This window comes from Myiozetetes cayanensis, unplaced genomic scaffold (genome assembly GCF_022539395.1).
Source record: "Myiozetetes cayanensis isolate MyiCay16 unplaced genomic scaffold, myiCay2020 scf5-8, whole genome shotgun sequence".
Taxonomy (NCBI): domain Eukaryota; kingdom Metazoa; phylum Chordata; class Aves; order Passeriformes; family Tyrannidae; genus Myiozetetes; species Myiozetetes cayanensis.
In genome coordinates this window covers 31,216,740-31,240,509 of record NW_026087742.1, presented here as the reverse complement: position 1 = coordinate 31,240,509, position 23,770 = coordinate 31,216,740, and the positions used below count along the sequence as shown (strand labels likewise).

At 35.4% G+C, this 23,770-nt stretch overlaps 1 protein-coding gene across 1 annotated transcript in view; it reads left to right on the top strand.

Annotated features, from left to right (window-relative positions):
* The window catches only part of TENM4 (teneurin transmembrane protein 4), a 1,544,468-nt gene that overhangs the window by 476,659 nt on the left and 1,044,039 nt on the right, over window positions 1-23,770 (top strand). The window contains exon 4 of the mRNA XM_050333746.1: window positions 15,070-15,124. The gene's annotated coding sequence lies outside the window, so the exon portion shown is untranslated. The remainder of the gene's footprint in view (window positions 1-15,069; window positions 15,125-23,770) is intronic.

The following is a 23,770-nucleotide window of genomic DNA, read 5'->3' as shown; positions in this document are numbered from 1 at the left end:
TAAAGAACAGTCGCTCCCTCGCTCCTGATTCTCAATGAAGACTTAAAAAACACTCTGAAATGAGAGCCCAGAAAATTCATAATTCTGTTCAGGACCAGAAACAATGAGTAGAGATTGATCTTTTCACACATTATTTTCTCCTTCCCCTACAGTGACCACAGACAATGACTGTCTTCCTGTTTCTCATGAGAAATAATTATCCTGTGACCGTACTAGCATACTCTCATATTTCAAGGATGGCCTACCATAAGTACACTGAGCATTTTTTTTACCCTTAGCTTTGAAGTTTGATGTTTGAAGGAGGGAAATGGATGTCCAGTAGCTTGTCTAATTTTTCCACGTGTATGGTTAGTAGGATGACACGCGTTATCTCCATTTAAAAGGTTCATCTTCCTTACTACTGTAAATGCATACATAAGAGAGAAAACAAAGCCAAATCATGACAATTCATGTCCTCAGTAAATTGCATTATTTAATGCAGGAACATAGGTAGATGATGATGTCTAATTGACACATAGTAACAACTCAGTCTTTTTTACCCAGAAAACCTGTTTTATGATCAATATGGAAGGAATGTGGGACAATTTTGGAGACTGTGTGTCTGATTGTATATCATCCTCAAAATGTAAGACTTCATGAATCTTCATGCTCTCTGTGGCCTTTCTACGTTTTGATTCCTCTTAGCTCATGTTATCTAAATGGGGAGGAATGGAAAGAGTTTGAACAGGGCTCAGAAAATTCATCTACAGTCCTGTGCATAACCAGCAGAGTTAAATCTGCTTAAAAATATAATGCAGCAGGATCCACTAGTTTGAATAGGTGTATTTTTCTAGAACTGTATCACCATGGAAACAGGAAAAGATCACGGTCTTTACACAGTCCTTGAATCTTTGTCCTCTCATATTGAACTCCACAGGGGAAACTTTCACAGTTATCTTTATTTTGCAATGTTTTATAGGGTCATTCTACAAAAAGGAGCAATTAACTCACCACAAATACCTCTAAGACTTTCAACAAAACAAGTTTTATAATTTGGCGTCCGTGGCTGGTTTTCTACAGATATGATATTATCTTTTGACACTTTTAGAGAAAAAAACCCAAGAAATTAGTCTTTCTATTTCTCAGATACATATAAAAAAACACCAAAACACAAAAAAACCCCACCCATCCACAAAAAAAAAAAAAAAAAAAAAAAAAAAAAAAAAAAAAAAAACCAAACCAAGCAACTATTTCAATTTCACAATGTAGGGAATTTTTTCCTGGCACTTTCTGTATCTTGGTTATATATGTGAATTGATCATTAGTGTGTAAAATTTAGACTGGTTTTTTCTACATGGTGCAGTTTGACCCATTTAATTGAACTTCATTTGTCTTTCATTGGAAGGATTCCTCATGGGGAGAGAACTTTTTTGACAAAGTTTAAAAAAGTAATAGAAATCTCCTTTTTCATCTGTTTTGTAAAAATCTGTATATAAATAGGTAAATTGCTTCTTTAATTTAAGTGTTTTCTGAAATTTCTTATCCCTTATTTTCTTATTTCCACCTTTAAAATTTTTCTCAACTGGATTTAAAAACTCTTTAAATTCTCCATATTCCCAATAAACGTTTTTAAATGTTTCATTCTCTTATTCCCAATTTCTTATTATTCAAGAGCTGTCAAAAACACAGTTTCTTGACTGAGTAAAGACTGAACATTGTTTTGGGTGGTTGTTTTGTTTTGTTTTTAACTATGTTTGATTTATGCTATAGCATCTATTATAAGTGAAGCGCAATACCAAACTTACATTGATAGAAAATAGCATTGATCTCAGGACAATGGAACTGTCTTCTTGGCTTTGAAGAAAAACCATAAATGAGACTAGCTAGAAAGATTAAACAGCAAGCTGATTAAGGCAGAATGTAGCTATCAAGGGCTTTTCTGTGTCAGTTCCTTAATTTCCCTTGCCTCATCAACATCTAGATTTGTTTCCATTATGTAGTGACTTTTTTCATCCATTTTCAGTCTCATAGCCTTGAACGCAGCATAGTTAGTTGTGACTCAACACATTTCTAGGGGCTACTTTGGATCATTTGAGCTTGTACATGTCCTGTTCTGTGTTACAGTTATCATATTTTTCCTGATAGGTTGTGAAAGCAAAAGGAAGATGAGTTAAACTACAGGGTACATCAGGCTCTAAAGAGCAAGGGATTCAATATCATTGTTCTTGTGTAATTAATATTAAGAGCAATTCACTGTGAATAATATGAATATAAATATCTCCCTCCAAGTTCTGGCTTGGAGGGTGTTTTATTAGATGTTACACTAATATAAATGAACAGGACATATTTTTTTATTGTTTAATCATTAAATGAACAAGATTTATTTCCGCCCGCAAGACGGGGTGGTTTTGGAAGTCAATGCCACATGTAAATGTACGTAATAAACAGGTGTAGTTGCCTCATTCCATTTTTTGCTTCACATGGGTTTTTAATGGCTGTTCAAGTTACTGCATGATAAGTAATATTTTATGCCACAGAAGATAGCTCAGGAAAAAAAAAAAAAGAAAAGAAAAACAACAACAGCAAAAACAAACACAAAAAACCAACCAACTGAACAAACAAAAACAAAACACAAGACCCTAAAGATGGCCATTTGAATCGGCAGTTCTTTGTTGAAAGAGTCATTAAAGGCTGAGCTGTATTTAATACTATAATAGAAATGTGTCAGAGATATGACAATGGACTGTTAATGTTTGCAAATGGGATTTTGCACTTCTCTCTTCCAAGGAACCATCCACCTTGTGCTGAAAACGTTCTCAGCAAATAAAAGCTAAGCCATCAGTTGCTCAGGGATGATGCTGATGTTAATTAAATTGGCCCTTGTATTGTCCTCTGCAAACTTACCGTTTCATACTCCTCTAAACAAACCTCAGATTCATTCTTTGGTATTTTACTCAGGTAAATCCAGACCAACCTCAATGATCTCCAAGTGTCAGTGCCTCTACTGAGTGAAAGCCTAGGGTAAATTCACTGAAGTCATTGCCAGTGTTTCAAGTTCCTACTTCTATGAATTAAAGTAAACTTGATATGAAAAATTGCATTATCAGTTGAAGCAATATGAAAGAAGCGCCTTTAGTCATGATCCACATAATCCGTATAAGTAGTTGTTGTTTTTTTTTCAGTACTTCATTCACTTTAAACACACCAAAGAGGTCAAAGCAAAGTTTAAGTACAGAAAGGAGAAAAAAAACCCTGCAGATTTCATTTTTGCAAAAAGAATGCATATATCTAAAGGGAAACGCGGGAAGGATACTGCAGTTAAAACCTCAGTGCTGATAAAAGAAGAGAAACTGAAATGACTGTTGTTGTTGAGGATCACATTTTATATCTCCTTCCACCACATTCTAGTATTCTTCATGGTGGCGGTAGACCTAATGAATACAAAGAATTGTACAATAGACTTTTGATGAAATATTACTTAAAATACAGTTGAGAAGGTCTCAAGGTAAAAAAAAAAAAAAAAAAAGATTGAACTAGGAAAAGTCCTGCAGTGAGGACAAATATCTGCTTTATTCTATTTTTAGCTTTTCTGATGTTCCAAATACAATTTTATACAAATATCTTGAAGCTACTAGAAAAGAGATGTGTCCTGCTATAATTTCACTTGGGTAAAAACATTGATGATGGTATGCAGTCTATTGAGAACCAAAGCTGGAGGATGAGGGACAGTGATATAAAAGTAATATCCTTTGAGGGGAATAATGTAAGGTATAAATGACACACTTTATAGTGAATCAATTCAGTGAGATTTGTGTCAATTTAATAACAGAGTGTGACCAGTAAACAGTGGTTGATGAAAACCAAACTGAATTGAGTTCTTCTACCTTATTTCTTTAATAATGTCCTTTTATATAAATTATCATTGCCAGTATTTCCCTTTCTGAGAGACAATTTTGAGGCCTTATGCTGAAAGATTTAACCTTTAGTGTGAAAAGGCAAAAATCTATTTTTGGTCTCTGGTACAACTCACCATTTCCAGCAGTATAATCTGTAAGCCTGATCAGCAATGTCATGCCACATGCACTGGGTTTTTGTGGTAAGGTTATGGTAGTGGGGGGATACAAGGTTGGTTTCTGTGGGAAGCACCTAGAAACTTCCCCCATACCCAAGAGATCAATGCCAACCGGTTCCAAGATGGACCCACCTGAAGCAGAGGGACACACACTGGAGATGGAAGAACTGCAGCCTGTCAGAAGGACTCATTGGAGAAGTTCATGGAGGAATGCCTGCTATGGGAGGGACCCTACGCTGGAATAAGGAAAGAGTGCAAGGAGCCCTCCCCCTGAGGAGGAAGAAGTAGCAGAGACAATGTGTGGTGAACTGAATGCAGCTCCCATTCCCCTTCCCACTGTGCAACCACGGGGGAAGAAGATGAGCCTGGAAAGAGAAGGGTGAGGGATTTCTTTTTTTAGTTAACGTGTCATAAGCATCTCTTGGAGATAATCAAAAACAAAGTAAAAATTAGACAAGGTCATATAATCACTGATTATTTTCAACTCTATCAATTCTTTCCCATTTACAAGTGAAACAGAAATCTATGGCTAATTATTGCTTATGCATTTTTATGGATTTGATCATACACACATCCACACTTCCAGAAGGACTTCCATCTTTGCAAATGCAAACTTGAGCCAGAAATTGCTGTAAAATAATGCACTGAATATGAGTGGGAATGCATGTGGAAAGGAGAAATTTTGCTCTGGGGTGTGTTTGCAACCAGATATTTATGTTTCTCTATTAAAAAAAAAAATGTAGAATTCCTGGAGGGAACTTTTCATGCAAGCTTTTAAAATTGAAAGAATATTTAAGGAATTTTATATGTTCAGAATAATTAAATTATTTCAGCTGCAAATGAACTTAGAGTTGTTAGAATCCAGGCTACCACAAATAGCAAGGCTAACTTCAAAATTGTCTCAGATTGCTTAAATTTTTTTAAGCCATGTTCTGAATATCTTCAAGTCTGGAAATTTCATAATGCCTCCTGTCCCCTTTTTCAAATCTTTGATGTAATGATGAAGAGATTTTTTACTCATATTTATCTGGAATTCCCTGTGTTCTAGCTTGTATCTTATCCTATCACTCTGCACATCCAAAAGAGTTCTTATAAGCATCCATTTTTTTTAGCTGAAGATGACAATAAAATCTCCTTTTAAATTCACAGAATCGGAGAATAATTTAGTTTGGAAGAGACTTCCAGAAGGCCTCTAGTCCAATCACCTGATCAAAGCAAGTCTAATTAGGGGGAAAAAAAAATAAATCCTTCTATTTATTAAAATTGTATTGTATTGTTTACTGTTGAACTTCATGGGGTTTCAGCCAGTCTATCTCATCAATCTTTTGAGATCTGTCTGAGAATGTTCAGTATTTACATGCTAACATGCCTCACCTTTATTAAGAATCCTCTACTTCTTCCATCCTCATTTAAATTAAATGCTATAAGTATCTGAATCTAAACAATGTGAGTCTCTATTCTCAAACTGAAAAGCAGCTCTTGACTCATGGAGCCTCATGGATCACCCAAACAAAAATTTCTCCTTAGATCCTTGGTCTGATCCTTTCAAATGTACCAAAATGAGAAGGATTAAATTGGTTTACATTCTGTTGTTGTCCTTTAACTTCATTATTCTCTCTTCATGACTAATGTAATTTCCAAAGACTAACAATGAAAATAAACAAATAGAAGTATGATGGGTATCTAATTTAATTACTTGAGCATCCTCATATTATGATACTAAAGATGTAACAAATATAAATGCAAATATTTAACATACACATATGTGTTTGAGATTTTTGCCCATCCACGTGCGTGTACAAAATTGCACAAACTATCCAGATGTAAAAATGAGGCCCTCAGTATCAGTAAAGGCATTTTTATAAAGGCAATAATGTAGTTATCGCCATGTCATGTAGTGCAATTGATAACAGTATTCAAATTTAATGGACATTGTAGTGCAGTGGATTAATGCACTCTGTACACATTGCATAAATCTTCCTGTCTGGAATTTCATCTGGAGTACAGAACTAGACCACATGTGAATGGCAGAGGAAGACTTTTCAGTCTCTGGGCTGTACTGAAAGTCATGCAGTGTTTTATAACCTGACATTATTCATAAATAAAATTTAGTAGCAGGACAATTTTGTCTAGAATTTATCAGTGTATCCTAAGAAAATACAAATATATGGTTAATAGAGTTTTGACATTTTTCTATTAGTCTCAGCAAATAAGTCTTTTCATATGTTTTATGAAATGTGATCCTAAATGGTTAGTAGGCTGTAGTTTAAAAAAGAATATGTTTTAAAATGTAGATTATATTATTACTTTCTGTGCTACAGTCAGTTATCCTTCAACCTTCAAAAAATGATTGAAGATTGGGAATGTATGAACTAAATTCTGCTCTCAGAAAACCATGTAAATGTTCAGAACAAATACTTAAATAATTATGCTGTTTTGGATTAATATAGTTATAAAAAAATCAGAATTCAACATCACTTTTCAATTACTGCTATGAAAAATGATAAAAATCTCAGAGACAAATTATTCATATAAATATATATTTTTCCTCTAACATTATTTTATAGTATTAATTTATTTTAATAAATTTAAATACATCCAAAAATCAGTGATTATTCTGAGCTTTTTTTTGTTGTTATAATGTTTTTAAGTGAAACTTTTGCCCTAAACCCTATGAAATGCACATCTATTTTTGGTAGTCTCATTACTCAACATATTTAAGTACTTGTATGGAGAGGTGACAGTCTTCTTCATTACTGTCAAAATGAGTATCCATTATAATAAGCTATTTTAGCTTCCCAACCCTGCCCTGGAAATGATCTTCTCCTCAGTACCCTGGAGCAAAGCCAGATATACTTGCTTTCTCAGCCAGATAGGATTTTCCTCATAGAAGAAGAATTCACAGGAGTTTTACCAGCTCAGCATTAAGATAACAGATCAGTGCAAAGCAGCTTTATTGGGAGCCAAAGGTTTAGATCAATACAGTTTGTTTCCCATCACATTACACTAGATTCAATCTTACTTGCAAATTGTCTTCTCAAGAGTTTTTAGCCTTTTTTTTTTTTTAAGTGAGTAAACATGATTATTTTTTCCATTTTAATGGTAACTGTAGGTTTTACAATATTGTTTCAAATAAGGTTTCTATTTAAAACAGCCTTTTTACATGTTGGAAATAAATTAATCACTGTAGTTGAGCTTCCAGGTACTGTTCTACCAAAAGTTCCATGGGAAATTTTTAAGAAAATTGTGCTGACCACTGCCTCCTACTAGGACAGATTTTCTGCCAGGATGTTATGCTTCACTCTCCACTCATCTGCTCTTTGCTATATAGTTCAAGTCAAAGAATCAGAATAATTACAGTTGGAAAGACTCTCTGAGATCAGCCTAGTCCAACTTTCTCCAGCTGGTCTATAGGACCAGCTTCAAAGTTAGACCAGGTTTCTCAGGGATGCACAGAGACCCTCACCAAAGATGGAGACTCTATAGCCTCTCTGAGCAATCTTTTCCAGTGCTTAATTACAATCATTGCAAAAGCTATTATACTAATATCCAAACCGAATTTCCCTTTTTGCCTCTGGTGTTCTTACTGTGGACTTCAGGGGTGAGCCTGTCTATGCCCTCCATCATTATTTTCTTTGTAGTTGAAGACAGCTTTTCTTTTCCCCAGCTAAACACTTTCAGTTCTCCCAGTCGCTCCTTGTATACCATGTGCTCCAACCATTAATCTTCCTGATGGCTTCCGCTGGGCCCTCAGATTTTTGTTCTCATACTTGGGAACTCTAAACTATACACAGCACCCTGGATTTGGTCACTGGGGAGAATTACCACTTTTCTCAGCTGAAGAAAGTTTTTATTCCTCCAGTACCCCCATGTCCTTCTTGGTAGGGCTCTTCTCAGTTCATTTGCCCTGAACCAAGTGTAGGACATTACAGTTGGTCTTGTTGAAACCTGATGAGATTTAGCACTTTGAGGCGGTATCCCATGGGATTATGCCTAACAGTTCTCTGAGAAACCATAGTTTGATCTCCTGAAGTCCTGAATGTCCTTATTTTGCTACTCATCTTTAATTCTCTTAGGATTTTAAGTCCTGTGATCTCAAGGTCACTGCACCCAACTATCACATCTCTGAACAGTATTACATTTGTTACGTTGCATCCCTAAATTGGTATTATGTTCATGAGTAGTAGATCCAGATCCTATTTATTTCCCCATAGCAGCCACATGTAATTGTGTACAATAAAAGCTACTCCATTCAACCACCAGCAGTTGTGTCAAAACAAAATGGAAATTTCTGAATTATTGTGTGACCCTTCTAGCAAATATGGTTAATGTCTTCCATGAGGACCAAGACCAGTGATCAGAAGATTTCAAGGAGGCTTCACTCACTGTCTCTTTTTTATCAGACTGACTGGCAGATGAATGACACAACTTCTCTTTTCCTGTGAACTCACCTCTAATTGTGACTCATAAGTCCTGCTCCTGTGCAGAATTCCATGTGTATTATCTACGCACATGCTGTCCATCCATGTGTTACACACTGTCATGGTTTAAGTCCAGATGGAAATTAAGCACCATGCAGCCATTGCTCAAACCCCTCACTCTCTTCCCTGCCCAGTGAAATGGGGAGGAGAATCAAAGTAAAACTCGTATGTTGAGATAAGAACAATTTAATAATTGAAAATAAAGTAAAATATAATAATAATGATAAATAATGATAATAAAAAGGAAAAAAACACAAGTGTTACACAATGCAACTGTTCACCATCCACTGACTGATCCCCCTTTCCAAACCCCTCAGTTTATATACTAGGCATGACATTCAATGGTGTGGAATATCCCGTTTGGTCAGCTCAGATCACCTGTCCCAGCTATGTTCCCTCCAACTGGCAGGGCGTGAGACAAGGAAAGAAAAAAAAATTTAAAAAATCCTTGACTTAGGATAAACATGACTTAGCAGAAACCAGAGCACTGGTGTGTCTTCAACACCATTCTCATTCCAAATCCAAAACACAGCATTGTAACAGCTACTGAGAAGAAATTAACTCTACCCCAGCTAAAACCAGGACACACATGTGCATCCATCACCAGACTCCATCACCACACTCTGGTTTTACAAGCTGTCCTGACAGTAACTTCACAGTTCTGTAGTTGTGCACAAACCTTCAGAAAAACCTTTTCTCTGATTTCTCCTGCATGTGTTGACAAGACCTTGAGAGGGGTTTACGTGTTCTTAAAGGCCATCCTGTTTGTCTGAATTACCAGATTATTGGCATTTAATGTTCTGGTGGTAAACAAGTATTGTGTTTTATCTCATTATCCACTTGTTTCTGTTCCTTTAAATATTCTATTCTTCAGTATACAGTCTTCAAAATTTGAAGTTAAAGGCATTTAGTTACATAGATCACTTTAGTTCTCCTAATTTAGGTATTAAACTTGTTTTTCCAGTCATATGGTACCTTTCTGTCTTGAAATGTTTGTTCCAATCCTGGTGCCTGGATTACACTGCCACAAGAAGGAGACATATGGTGTCACAATCTGGGAAATGGATAAAGACCACCAGATCATGTCACGTATCTTACATACCAGCTTCTAGTCACTGGTAACATAAAAGTGAAAAGATCTTCTGATCAATATTTCAAACCGTACAGTTTGTGTTTGGTACTGCTTCACATTCAAGTTCATTTTAGCTGATAAAAGTGAAATTTGCGTGGAAGAAACTGAAATTATTCAAATGTATTATATTTGCATTCTGCGGTTGGTACCTTTCCTAATGTTACTTTATCTGTGATATATAGATCTATCACAACTTGTACTACTGTGCTATAAATTTCAAGACTTAAAAAAAAAATGATGAATGTAGACATTAACAGTCTTATGGGCTTGGTCATCAATATTTCATGTTAGGTAAACAGCAGCTTTGCCTAATTTATTGGTTCTCATTATGTCTGGCATGAAGAAGCTGAATTCTCCTCTGCAAGGGAAATTCCCCATCTGCCTGGAAAATGACCTTTTCTGCTTTGCAAATCAGTAGGGTCACAAATCAAAAGGGACACAGTTGGTTAATATTGTAGAAAAATTACCTAATTTGTCACTAACTAAATTGTCTTGAATTTGACCCATTTTGAGATTAGTTAACATTTGCTTCTTTTCTCATGTTACATGTATAATTCATTTGGATTCTCACTACACTTGTGCTATGCTTCCGAAGTGGGGATCTTTTGTATAGTCACTCTTAAGATCAACAGTAACACAACATTTGTCAAAGTGTAATACTGAACAATGACACCTTATTATATGTCACTCAAAGAGCTGAATGAAAAGTGATGCCACATCTAGGCAATTTTATATACAAATCATGGAAGGTGAAAGATGGGAAACAGGTTTTCATTGCTTTGATTGCATGCCAGTTTGATTTGTTCTCTGAGAGCTCCCACAAAAGTCAATGTTAATATTCCTGGTCTTGATCCTGCTCTGCTGGAGGTATTGAGATTTTCACCAGTAACTTCACTGGGTACAGAAATAAAATGCAAGTGAATAAAATTACTCATTTTTAAGAGTTTGCAAGATATGATCCTCAAGGGCAGAGACTCAATTTTGTTGCACTGCACAACACTGAAGACACTCTTCATGCTACACTAAAAAAAATACAGGAGTTGAACACTTCATGCCATACAACATTGTTATACTGCAATCCCCCCCAAACAAGAGGTCATTACTCACACCAGAAAAACAGGCAGTATGAACAGTTCAGTTTGACTACTGAAGTGGACCTTGGAAGTGATAATTTCTAATTCAAAAAAAATATACTGAACATTTACATCCTATCTTTGAACAGACAGCTTTTTCTGTGCCTCTTTCCTTTTCATCTTTTTTAACTATCTCCATATATGGCTTTTAATTTGTTGCTATGGTCATTAAGTGTCTCTATCCTCCAGCCCTGAAGGCAAAGAAAAATAATTGCACCCATGTATTGATTATATCCTAAATATTCAAATTCGATGCCATAACACCTCTTTTCTCAAAGTTAAAATTTACTCACATTTCATCAAATCTGATCCTGCCATGGAAAAATGAGCAGAATCAAATGCCCATCATTAACATAAAATTTTCAACAACAAAGCAGGAAATATAAACTAGACTTTCTTAAGGTGAGAGTAATCTCACCTTAAGAAGCAACATCAGTGTTTAGTAGGTTTACTAGGTTTACCTGTTACTTCACCCATAATCCATCTTTCTCTAAAACACGTCACTTCCAGGGATGAGGGGTAAATCAAGGCTTCCCAAAAGTGTGAATTGCCTCTATCTAGGAATTTCATTAGAAAAGTTTTAGGTGATCAAAGATGATAAAAAAACCTCAGGAGTTAATCCAAGGATGACAATACAAAAACATAAGCATAAGCTTTGCCATGTCAATATATAGCCATACTGTCAGTCATTGTCAAAATTATAGAGCGCAGCAGTATATCACATCTTTTCCTGTCAAAATGTTCCTTCTGACAAAGGTCAGTGCCTTCATGACATAAATCTGTTATCCTATTATTGTCTAAGTATCATGAGAAGAAAGGAGTCAAATGTTTGGAACAGACAGAGTCAATGCAACTTAATTCAGGAAAGGGCCATATTTCCCACTTCCCTTTGTCAGGCTGCCAGCCATCAGCATGAGCGTTCCCTCTCACAATCTGTTTGTGTTCCAGTGAGTAATAGCTTTCTACTGGCCTGGAAAATGACTATCCCATTACTAGCAAAGTGCATTCATGGAATCGAGAACCTTCTGAATAGTTAAGTACATTGTGCCCTTTAAATAGACCAGACGGTTTCAGATAAAACCCTTAAAACTGTGGCCAATCTGTTGGAAAATTAAAAATATAGTAAATCTAGGGCTGAAATCAGGCATATTTATGAGGTACTCAAATATACAGACTCTTAAAATAGTTTGTTACTCATTGGAATTTATGAGGGTTTTTTCTCCACAATAACCAACATCTCCAATAAGTCATGCACATTTGTAATAGATGGAAAATAAAGAAAAAATATAATATCTGGCATAAATTATGTCAAATTGCTCACAGCAGTATTTAGTCTTACATCTCTTTGAAAAGATACCAAGTCATAAAAACTGGGAGCATGATTCTCTTCCCAGTAACACCAAGGTGAACTGGCAGTAAATGGAACTGAACTCAATAAATGCACATGAATTTAAAGCTACAGTGAACAGGAACATTGAGATTACTGGATATGAATATAAATTGGTTAAAACACATAGAAACATGTATAGACATGTATGAGGAAGTGGAAATTATAGATATCAATTTTTCTAAATGGGACTGGCCTGTTTCATACAATCAACAAGAAAACTGGTCTAAGTATGTTGCCCCACAAATATGATTCATAAGCTGTATTCATGATCCATGTGACTTAAGATTTTATTTTGATATAGTCATAATATTATAACCATATTAACATAAACTTAAGGAAATGGAAGAGGACAGTGACCTGGAGTTTGCAGACTAATATAAGCTGTAGAGTAAATTCTAGAGTAAAGTTTGAAGGATTTGATTATTCAGCCACTGAATATAGAGTTGCAGTGTTGGAGGATTGATTGGGCTATTTTTCATCTCTTACTGGCTAACTTTGTACTCTACACTAAATTACTTTTTTTTTCTGTTGAAAATCAAACAAAAGCTTTGCAGATTTGATACATAAAACACCTGCTGATCCCTCCTTCTGAGTGAATGGACTTCCAGGATTTACAATTCTAATAACAGGAATTTGAAAAGGAATGTAGAAAAAGTGTATTTTTTTTCTTCTTTGTTTGACAGCCTATTTTTTTAGAATATGGAAAAATACAGAAACTGGAAAACAAAACAAAATTGCAACCAACTTAGATGATACAGACAAAACATGGTCAATTCCATCTTTACTCCCTAGAGAAATTAATTAGAGCTTTATTCCCATCCACATCTGTTTCAAATACCTCAGTTCTGGTCTGGCCTCCTCCTGCATTTAACATAACTGGAGAAACTTTCCTGGAGAATATCACACTACTTTGCAGCTTTCAGAAACCTAATGCCTGTACTTTCCCCACAACTTTCTTCCTCAAGATATTTAATGGGTTCCAGCTGTAGCACTAGCATCCTTTTTACTCAGGTTCCCTGTAAGTGCTTAATACACTTGGAAACAACCCTTATGGGAGCAGCAGGCATTACAAGCTTGATTAGGAAGGCATAGGATGTCACGAAAGAGGAGACCTCATTGTGGTCTTCAACATCCTTATGAGGGGAAGTAAAGGGACAAGCACTGATTACTTCACTCTCATGACCAGTGACAGGACTCCAGGAAAAGGTATGAAGCTGAGCTGGGGAAGGTTTAGATTCGATATCAGGAAAAAAATTTTCACCCAGGGGGTGGTTGAGCACTGGGCAGGCTCCCCAGGGAAGTGCTTACAACACCAAGCCTGACAGAGTCCAGAAGCATTTGGACAACACTCTCAGGTACATGGAGTGATTCTTGGAGTAGGTGTGATTCTCTGTAGGTCCAGGAGCTGGACTCAATGTTCCTGATGGGTCCCTTCCCACTCAGCATATTCTATGATTCTATGAAACCTTTTCATTGGGGTCTTTGACTCTGGTGGGGTGGGGTGTTTCTGAATTAGGCGATAAAAGTAAAGCAAAATGAGGTGTGAAAGGGGAAGTAGGAACTTGGATCTTAAACAAAGAGATTTATCTCCACAGGCAGCTTGAGGAGAAGCTCAAGACTGACCTTTGTATTTGCTGTTAGTTATTAGGAAAAAATATATTCTAAAAGGGTCTTAAAATGGGTGCTGTAACTTAGATGTTTATTCTGTAATAACCAGTGTAGGAAGAACAGTTGTGTTGAAATACAGACTGCGCTCATGGTCCCAGTCTTTTAGAACACAAAAAGAAAACAGCAAAAGAAAACAAGGTAAATTAGTGATAATTCATCTTCTTACTTTTAGGCTTTTTCATTCTTCCTAGAAGAATTAGTGAGGTATATCTGAGGGATTGAAAACAAATGCCTGAACCTGTCCTTATACTACTTCATTTGGTCATTTCATCATAGAAACACGAAGGGAAAGGTATTTGAGTGAGAAGTTCTCTGATTAAAACTGAAGGAACTTTTCAGGGTTCACAGCTTAAAGTACACTAATTTTTACTTTTCTGTGAATTCAGACATGAGGCCTCTTTCCTAACTGCTTTCATGTCCACTTATGCTTTCAGAAATATCTTGTACCAATGACTTTAGAAGATCAATAAGAAACTTATGAAGAAATAAGTGTTTCTTAACATGCTTTACATTTTATTTCCTTCAAATCTATTCATTTCCCCCTTGCTCTTATGTTATGACTAAAACTTGAGCAGTAATATCACTTTTGGAGTTATATACCTTTATTTTTTACCGATTGTCTTATATTTCATGAAGAATAGTAACCTAATATAACTTTTTTTGATACTTTTAACCTATATTAAAATCTGTAATTTTTAGTTTCATTAGTCTCAGGTCTCAAATAAATATGAAAAGTAGATAATGATAACCCTCAAGATTGACGAAAAAAACTGTGGAACTAAAATAATATCTTCCAGCAATCTGGAGAGAACGTTCAGCTATTGTTTTGAAACTATTTGTTCTATTAGTAATATCGTAAAAGATAAGATCAGAAAGCATTTCAATCATTATTAGTTTCCTCTATAATTTTTGATGCAATATGAAGGCAAGTTTCATATGCTGATAAGACTTGGGACAAAAAAATTTAATATTAGCAGCAAATAATATAATACATAGTTAGTTATTTATTTATGTAATAAAAGTTTAAATGTTCATCTACAGTTGGCAGTAACCAAACACTGAGGAGGAGAATCTGTATCGTGGTTTGTTGCTGGTATATGAAGTTCTCTGCAGACTTCTTATCTTCATATATTGCACAATCATAGTTTTGAACACAGTGTTTATTTGTATATATATATACGTATGTATTTATATTCTTTTTTTTTTTCCTCTAGGAAGTTGGCTGCATTTTCAGAGAATTTTTTCAGACATCCTGCTGGCTTTATTAAGGTAGGAATACAAGATATGGACTATATGTAATTTAAAACCATCTGTCTTCTACATTGATGTAAAACCAAGTTTAAAATCAATTAAGAATTCATGAGAGGTAGGTTGTGTCAGAGGAAAAAGTGTTGTCAAATGAAAGGAGTAGATAAAGATATTAATTTTGTGCTTTAATATGGTACAACTGGAGACCTGGTTTTGCAGGTTTAAGTCACCATTATGTGCATAAGCATAGGAGTGTTTGTGCTCTGTGTACTCATCAAATATAAGAGAGTGAAGGGCAGGGTTTTGATATCCACTACCTATTTGTATTTCAGTAGCTGTTCTGTTCCTACTGTCATGACCAAATTCTTGTCACAGAACATTCTGAGTTGGAAGGGACCCACAAGGATCATCAAGTCCTGCTCTTAAGTGAATGGCCCATATGTGAATCAAACCTGCAACCTGGATGTTTTTAGCACCATACTCTAACCAACTGAGCTAATCTCAGAGTCAGTTTGTTGGTAGTCAGCACAGTCAGACCATGCATGTGTGAAAAAGCTGCTCAGCTGGTGATTTTAATGCTAAGAAAAAGAGCAAAAAGTAGAAAGTAATAATTTTCTTTTTCTCTCTCTCCTTAAAAATGACACCTATCCCCTCTTATCTATTAGCCATTACATGGTTTTGGTTATACCTGAAGTGCCAGAATCTATTTGACTTGTATATGGATTTGTCACAGATTCTTTTGAAAATCATAATTTTAAACTTCTGCTAGTTTTTACATCTCAGGTATAGGGAAATCTTTGTAATGGTTGGGCAGTCTGGCCCCAAGATGTGGTGTATGCTGCCTTGGGCAGTGCACCTGTCTTTTCTGACAAACACCATTGTTATAATACTCATGGCAACAAATTTAAAAGATATATGTATTACCATGTGTGATATTTTCACTAGTGACTGGATTAAAAATGGCATTAGACACATATTTCTAACCATGACAGAAGATAAATGGTCAACATTTTCAATCTTTGTCATCAAAGTGCAAAAATCCAAGTTGAAATCTGAATAACTGTTTGTAATTAGCACTATATGGTTTTATCTCAAGGAGATTTACAGTTCAACCCCATGAATGAAATAGTTGGGCCAAGAAAGCTTTGTATTATTAGAAGTGGATGAAATATTTTGCAGTGAAACAAGATAGGCATCCAGTCTCTATCACCAAATCCTGCACAAGTTAACTGAGAAGGTTACTATAATTTCCTTGCTTTTTAATTACTCTTATTATTATTTTCTGTTATTTCATGTTTTACTGAAATTATTTTGAACTCTTGAACTAGATTGGAGCCAATGAATAATTTTGTACAGGCAGAAAGATGATGTGTACCTACAGTCTTTTCCTGATGAAGGCTGGTACTGTCACCTCAGCAAGTCAGAAAGATGGATTGAGCAGATTATCCTTATAATACAAAAGAAATCAAACAGAAACTCAAGTCTTGTTTAAAAATTAAGGCAAGCCATTAAAATGCATATTTTAACTTTCATCTTTCTGATTTTGTTTGGTGATAATCTTTTGTTTGGTTTAGTTTTTTTGGGTTTTTTTAGTTGGTTTGTTCGTTGTTTTGGGTTGGTTCAGTTTAGCTTGGTTTTTTTATTATTATTATTATAACCTATGTTATAATAAAAATGAGATTTTCATATAACTCCTGCAGTTACAGATTTTAGAAAAAAATGCCGAGAGATGTGAGCTATACAGTAAAACTAAGAATATTTAATAGACAAATTTTAACACTATCTCTAAATATACTTATGATGGAATCAAGGATTTTATTTATTATCTATGCCTTACCCCTATTTACCCAAGTGTTCACAATGCTATTGAAATCCCCCTTCCTCTTCCCAGCCCTATGATATTGCAAATTTGATAAAGCAATATGGTATTAAGGGGGGGTGTCTTCCCGTATTCCATATTTTCTCATATTAGTTGCCATACTTTTTTTGTTTTATGATGTATTCCAGATATGTTTTGAATTAAGTTATCACGTATGACCCTTGGATAAAATCGCTCTACTCTTTTTGTTGTTTGTTTACTTCTTCATCATCCACCCGATAGAAGAGCCATTGAGAAAAATGTGTAACATCCCTGACATTTAGAAACCTTAGTAGAAAAACATGTGCTACAGCTACCCACTCAGTGAACATATGTGGAGCAGTTTGTGTGTAGTTTATAGTGTCAAAAATTAAATCCTTGTGTGTTACTACTGCATATTCAGGAGATTCAAGATACTGTGGAACAGACTTCTAAGAGTATTGTGTAGTGTGAGTGTGATTGTCACTATGACCTTTATAAAGTAAATCCCCAAAACATTATGGGATACCGTTTGGAGCTTCTGAGGCTGGAGTCTATCTCGCATGTCCAGTATCTGCTTCCTCAGCCTGCACTGTTTACAGCAGGCTCATGGTTGATCTGGCATATGCTGCAAACATCAAGTCTTTAAGGGGCTAATATTTGCAGAACTGAGCTCCACTATGTTCCTCACACATCCTACACAAAATCCCCCTGGCAGAAAATGGACAGAAACAACATTATCAGGAGACTTCTTTAGTACAAATGCATCTAAATCGAACTACTCTTCACTTTCTGATCAAAGAGAATGAATTGGAATCATGCTTGAGTGTGTTTATTATTACAAGAATTCAAGTTGTGCAAAGATCTCAGCTTCCCTGTGATGCAAAGGGTCTCCAGCCTGCCAGAAGGGTGGCTGATGCCCAGCACTGTGATATTGTCTTCTCTTTATTAATCCCCTTAGGTTGATTTTGGCACAATCTGCTCTGCACCCTGAGATCTTCATGGCTGGGAAAGAGTCTCATTTGCCTCGTAAAACTCACTCAAGGCATCCTTCCCAAACATAGGGCAACATGCTGGGATAACACTGAAACACCAATATGAAAAGAGACTGTTTCCTAGTAGGATCTATCCAACTGTTTATTAATGCAGTCAAGTCAGGGCATAATGGTGGCACTCACACAAAACAAGAGTCAGCTGCTTTGTCCTCTGGGCTGCTTCCTCCTTTCTCCCTGATCTGACCATGGATGTTTCAGAAGTTTAGCTTAATAATATATCTCCATTAAGCTGTAAGGCACACTTCATTGCTGCCCAGCCAAAGAACAGGGAACTTAGCATTTTGTTACATATCTCTTTCAGATCGTTTGCTTTATTCAAAAGCTTTCTTCCCTCAATACATTCAGTCCCTGCAAATAGACTGTCATCACCTGTTCTCCACTTGTTTGCATGCTGATAGCTCTTCTCCTCTCATAAATTCCATTAATTAATGAATAGTCAGCAGGGAATTGCCTCCTCAGGCTCATTAAAGAAATGGACACTAAAATGATATGAAAGCAGCTGCCTCCTTTCTGTCATTCCCTTCTGACGGCTACTGCTTCCCTCATCACTGCTAAATTATAACACTGCTTTGATTAGCAGTCTGGTTACTTGCTGCAGCTGCATTTAGAGATGGAAATTTTAACTATACAGTCATGTTTAATAGATATTCTCATCAAACTGTTAGCATTGTGGAAAAAAAAAAAAGAAAAAAAGAAAAAAAAAAGCAGCACTTCAACACATCAAGCTTGTGTACGTATATTAAATCCTGCTGGAATTTTTTGACCTTGTAGGCAGATTGAAAAGACATGTTTCTTGATTCTTTCTTGTAAATCACTGATTATTAGCTGAGCTCATTTGGGAACCAGATGTAAAATTTTTGAAAAATCTCAGGCCAGAGATCATCCTAAAGAGAAACATACCATCCCAGTGCAAAATCTGAATGCTCATTTCTATGTTGAAAAATTTAGAAATAGATTATTTTAAAGCATAGGATGAGATCTAAATTTCACCAAAGTTTTCAAATAGAAAACTATTCCCCATCAAAAGAGTAAACCTATATCAGACAGGTAATCTATAAGTAGGCTGGTATAAGTTAGCATAGTTTAGAAGATGTTCTAATTCATAGAAGAAGGGTGGTTCAGCCAAGCTTGCCTATATTCAGCGTTTAGCTTCTAACTCCTCCCCTGTTGAAAAAACATTATTCATAGAACAATCCAAATAAAGACAGGTCCCTCTACTCTGAGGCTACTGAGACATGCTGACCCTCTGCTATCATGGCCTTTAAACAAGATACTGTAGAATCCTAGAATCATTAAAGTTGAAAAAAGCCTTCATGTGTCCCAAGAGTGCCACACTTACATGTTTTTTGAACACTTCCAGGGACAGTGATTTTACCACTGCCCTGGGCAGACTGATACAGTGCTTGAACACTCTTGCTGTGATTAAATTTTCGCTAGTATCTAATCTAAACCTTTCCTGGTGCAACTTTAGGCTGTTTCCTCCTGCCCTAAAAGAGTATGTCTTCCAGGTTTGAGATAACATAACAAAAATTGTTGCTCACTGCCTTTTAGTGGTTGGTACTTTCACTCAGATTAAACAAAATCCCTTACTGGGCTCTGGGACTCCATGGGAGATTAGCCACAGGACAAGGGGAAAAGCTCTTGGTCTGGTGCCAATTTGTGATGCTGAAACCCATGTTAAAGTTCTGCCCTAAAGGAGGAAGGAAGAGGTCATTTGCAATGATATATACCAGCAAGCATCCAAAATCAGAACTAACAAGAGCAGCTCTTTAAACCCTAGCCCTAGAAATAATATACTGAACACAATTCTGAAATGAGCTAAAATGGAATGGAAGGGCTTCTGAACGCTTTTTCTCCCTGTTCATTAATTTGCATTTCAGAGTTGGATTTGGACTTTGGTTATGAAGCATAGTCATTTTTTGATGACAAACCAAAAGCTTTCAAATTCAAATTTTATTTATTTATAAAAATAAATAAATTTATAAAAATAAATAAATAAAAATCATTACCTGACCTTGAAGACTAGGCACTTCACTTGGAGAGACTTTTGTTAGATGCTTCAAAGTTTGTGCAGGGTGAACATAGAGTTTCTGATTAACCTACAGTACTTAAAATCCCAATTTTATTTCATATCAGGATGAACATTTAGAGGGAACCTCTCAGCTGTCTCTAATGCCTGTGTTGTTGAAATATCATCTATTCCTGTTCTGCTGCACCCTCAGCATGTGCACAGCCTCAACTGTCTAACTTTGAGATTTGGTCTAGATTCAAACTGCTTTTTTGGTTTTGTTTCTACTTTTAGAGTTTCAATAGCTAAAAAATGGGGTGATTTTACTAAGCTTGATATGTGATCCCAACTTGTTACAGAGACTGGTAAAGGTGAGTACGGAAAAACACTAGGTGAGACAATTTCGTTGTTGATCAAGCAAGGAACCTATGCTTTTGATGTAAACATTTTAGGTTGTCCTGCTGTGAAGAACCTCAGCTTTTCTACCCTAGACTTAGCAGAAAAATTTGGCCTTTGAGCTAAGGCAACCAGATTTTGAAAACCCTTTCCCCCCCCCTTTCAATTCTTTATTTGAAATGTTCTCCTGCTTTGTTGATGTTTGGTGTTGTATCGTGTTAAATATTCCTACTTTAGGTAAATAACCAAAAATTATCCCTTTCTTCTTTTAAGTACTTACTTCTTTCTTTCTTTGATAGCCTGTAATTACCCTGTATTATTCTCTAATAATTGAGTTATATCTCCCTTTGAACTGACATGTGAAAACAGTGAAAACACCTAGGTAGTTTAGTATATCATATATATATCAATATCTCTGTGGTGAATTCACATCTGTTACTAGGATTATTTAGAAATGTCATGTGTCTACCATAAAAAATAATTTAAAGAAATCATTCTCTGTAGCAGTTTGTAACTTGGTTCTAAGTATAGGCATCTCAGCTGCCTTAAATTAGATTAAATTATTTCAGGCCTAAGGATTCATTGGCATGTTACAAATTTCATGGTGCAAATTCAAAACTTCTGGTGGCTTGAATTCATGCAGAGCAGGATTCTAAAATGAAAGAACTGTTACTCTTGAAGCGTAGTACATCTACTGATTGGTGCAATACATAACCTTAATTTTAATATTTTATTAATTAATAATTTTAATATATGAATATAATTTTAATTATATATAATGGTAATAGACATTTTAATAACAGTTCTATTCATTAAATATGTTCTAGATTTCCAGTACCTTCAGACTTTTGCTTTGGTGAACAGAAATCTCTTGAAAGCCAGTCTCTAATCCAAGGATCCAATAAGGCAGACAGGGTTTATCAATTCATTATACGTAAAAAGCCCACTTATCCTGTGGCAGAATTTCTTTGTTCTCTGAGGGGGTTAAATATTAATTTATTCCATGTATGTGAAAAAATTTTACCTCTTATTAAACCTTTCATATGTTTTCCATGTCTACATCAATTTTTTTGTATACTGATCTCTAACCTTCAAGTCATTAAACGATTCATGCCTTTAAGGTAATTTATTAATTATAACACGCATTTGTTGTTAATTAAAAGGTTCAGTTGGCTTAGTATTGATATTGTTGCTAAATTAATTCATTAGAACCTTTAGTGAAAGCCAAGAAGTTACCTTCCTACAGCATTATACCTGATGTTGTTGTTCTACACCAATCACCACAGGATGTAATAATAATTACAGAAGATTCAGGCTATCTAGCTGCTAGTAAGGGTCTCAAGACAGGAGAAGAGGGAAAATTATTAGAATTAAGATCTGTGTCCACACGCAGAAAGACAAGGAGCTTGTATAAAAGGAAAAGGAGGCTCCTGACAGCATAGACTATATATGTAAGAATTTTTTACTTAACCATACAGGCAAGTGAATCAGTATTTCAGAGCAGTCAGAAACACTTTCCTGAAAAAAAAACCCTAGGTTTTTTTCTAACACAAGAGTGAAGAGTAAGAGGTAGACTGAATTACCCTGATCTGGGTTGTTTTTAATTTAGAAATGTACAGTCTACAGGTCTATAACTATAGGAAGTCAGTGACGAAAATGCTTCTACATCTGTACTTCACTGTACTACATCTGAGGAGTCTTGCTACCGGGATTATTGAAAGTGCTTGACAGTGTAGTGATCTGCAGCCTTCTCTATTTGGTAGAGAATCTGAGATATTCCCAAGGTAAAGAATCTTTTGCAGGGGTGGGAGGGGTGGTGGTGAAGTTTGGACACTTCTGGTATTTGTGCTGGTTTGGAGAATATGATAAAACCAATTCTGTAATACAAATCTAACAATATTTGGAGGAAAAAAATAGTTAAGATGTAGTCTTTGATCCAGAAGACTTCAAGAAGGTTCCAAAAGATGCAGGAAATTACTGACATCTCTCATCTTCTCCCAGGCAATGATGCCCTAGTACTCCCTAATGCACTGACATTCTCGTTTGCTCTTGTCCTGAATTATTCCAGTCTCACCAAAGATCCCCATGGCAGAACACCTGCTTTGGTCTTCCTGTACCACTCATTTCTTCATACATATCCATGTTTGGTTTTGTTAATTATTCTTTGGCTATTACCAGTATCAACACATATACTGTGTTTGGGCCATACAAGTATTTGTGGCCAGTATGACAATCACAAATTATTTTCTCTATTATTAATTCTCATTTATCAGTTTGGTTTTATTCGTTTTTTAGAAACACAGAAGCACCCATCTTTTATATTAATTGCTGAACTTTTAACTAATTAGTCAGAAATTGAAATAAGTGGAAAAATACTACCACGTGAGAAGATGAGTGTAAAGATCTTGCAGACAGGTCATTATTTGCACTAAATATACTATTTGGTCTAATACACTGCATAAATGAAAGTGGCACCAGTTCCTCATCTATTCATACAGATAATTTTAGATTTCTGAACAAGTAAATACACTAATTTTTTAATGTAAAACTTGCTGAAATCTTCAGGAAAAGAAATACATTCTCATTTATACAAACTCCAGCTTTCTAGAAATTCATACAAATAGGTTAAAAGATATTACATTCATCTAAGTCATTATGTAAAAAATGGTCAATAAGGAAGACATTATTTCTAGTCATATTTTTCATTTAATTCAAAGGCTCTGGAAACTAGATGATATTACTATATATTTCATTTTTTCATTTTCAATACTTTATTTTGATGATCTTTTTCAAAATGTTACACCAATGTGAGCAGAACATGTGATCAACCTCCTTTCAGAATTATATTGGAGTACTGTGGTCACATTAGGAAATGACAAGTCACCCTGATCACTTTTTAGGAATGTATATTAGCTAAGGATACAGCAATAAAATGTTTAGTCATCAAACTCAGTAGTAAGGTGCTGACTATGTCAAAGCAAATTGTGACTGACTACACACTGGGGTTACATAATTTATTTCAAAAAGGAATCTTCTCCTCACTGCCTATCCTGCACAGTTCCAGTTAATTGGAAATAAATTGTGTTATTGTGGGATTGAAAGTAATATTTACCCAGATACTAAAAAAGGCTTTTACTGGTTCTTTAAAGCAGAAGTTCACATCAAACTACTGTCAAACCTGTCAAAAACATACTTTTCAACTCTTTTAGAAGAAAGAAATTTGAAATTTTAATGATAATAGTTAGAACTATTTTGATAAATGACACAATAGAAAGGACATGTAGTTGTTTATAATAATGGCCAGTCTTCGCGAGCGAAGATCTGGGGAAGGTCTTTACACCTTCCAGCCTGCGCATTGGATTTTTTAGGTG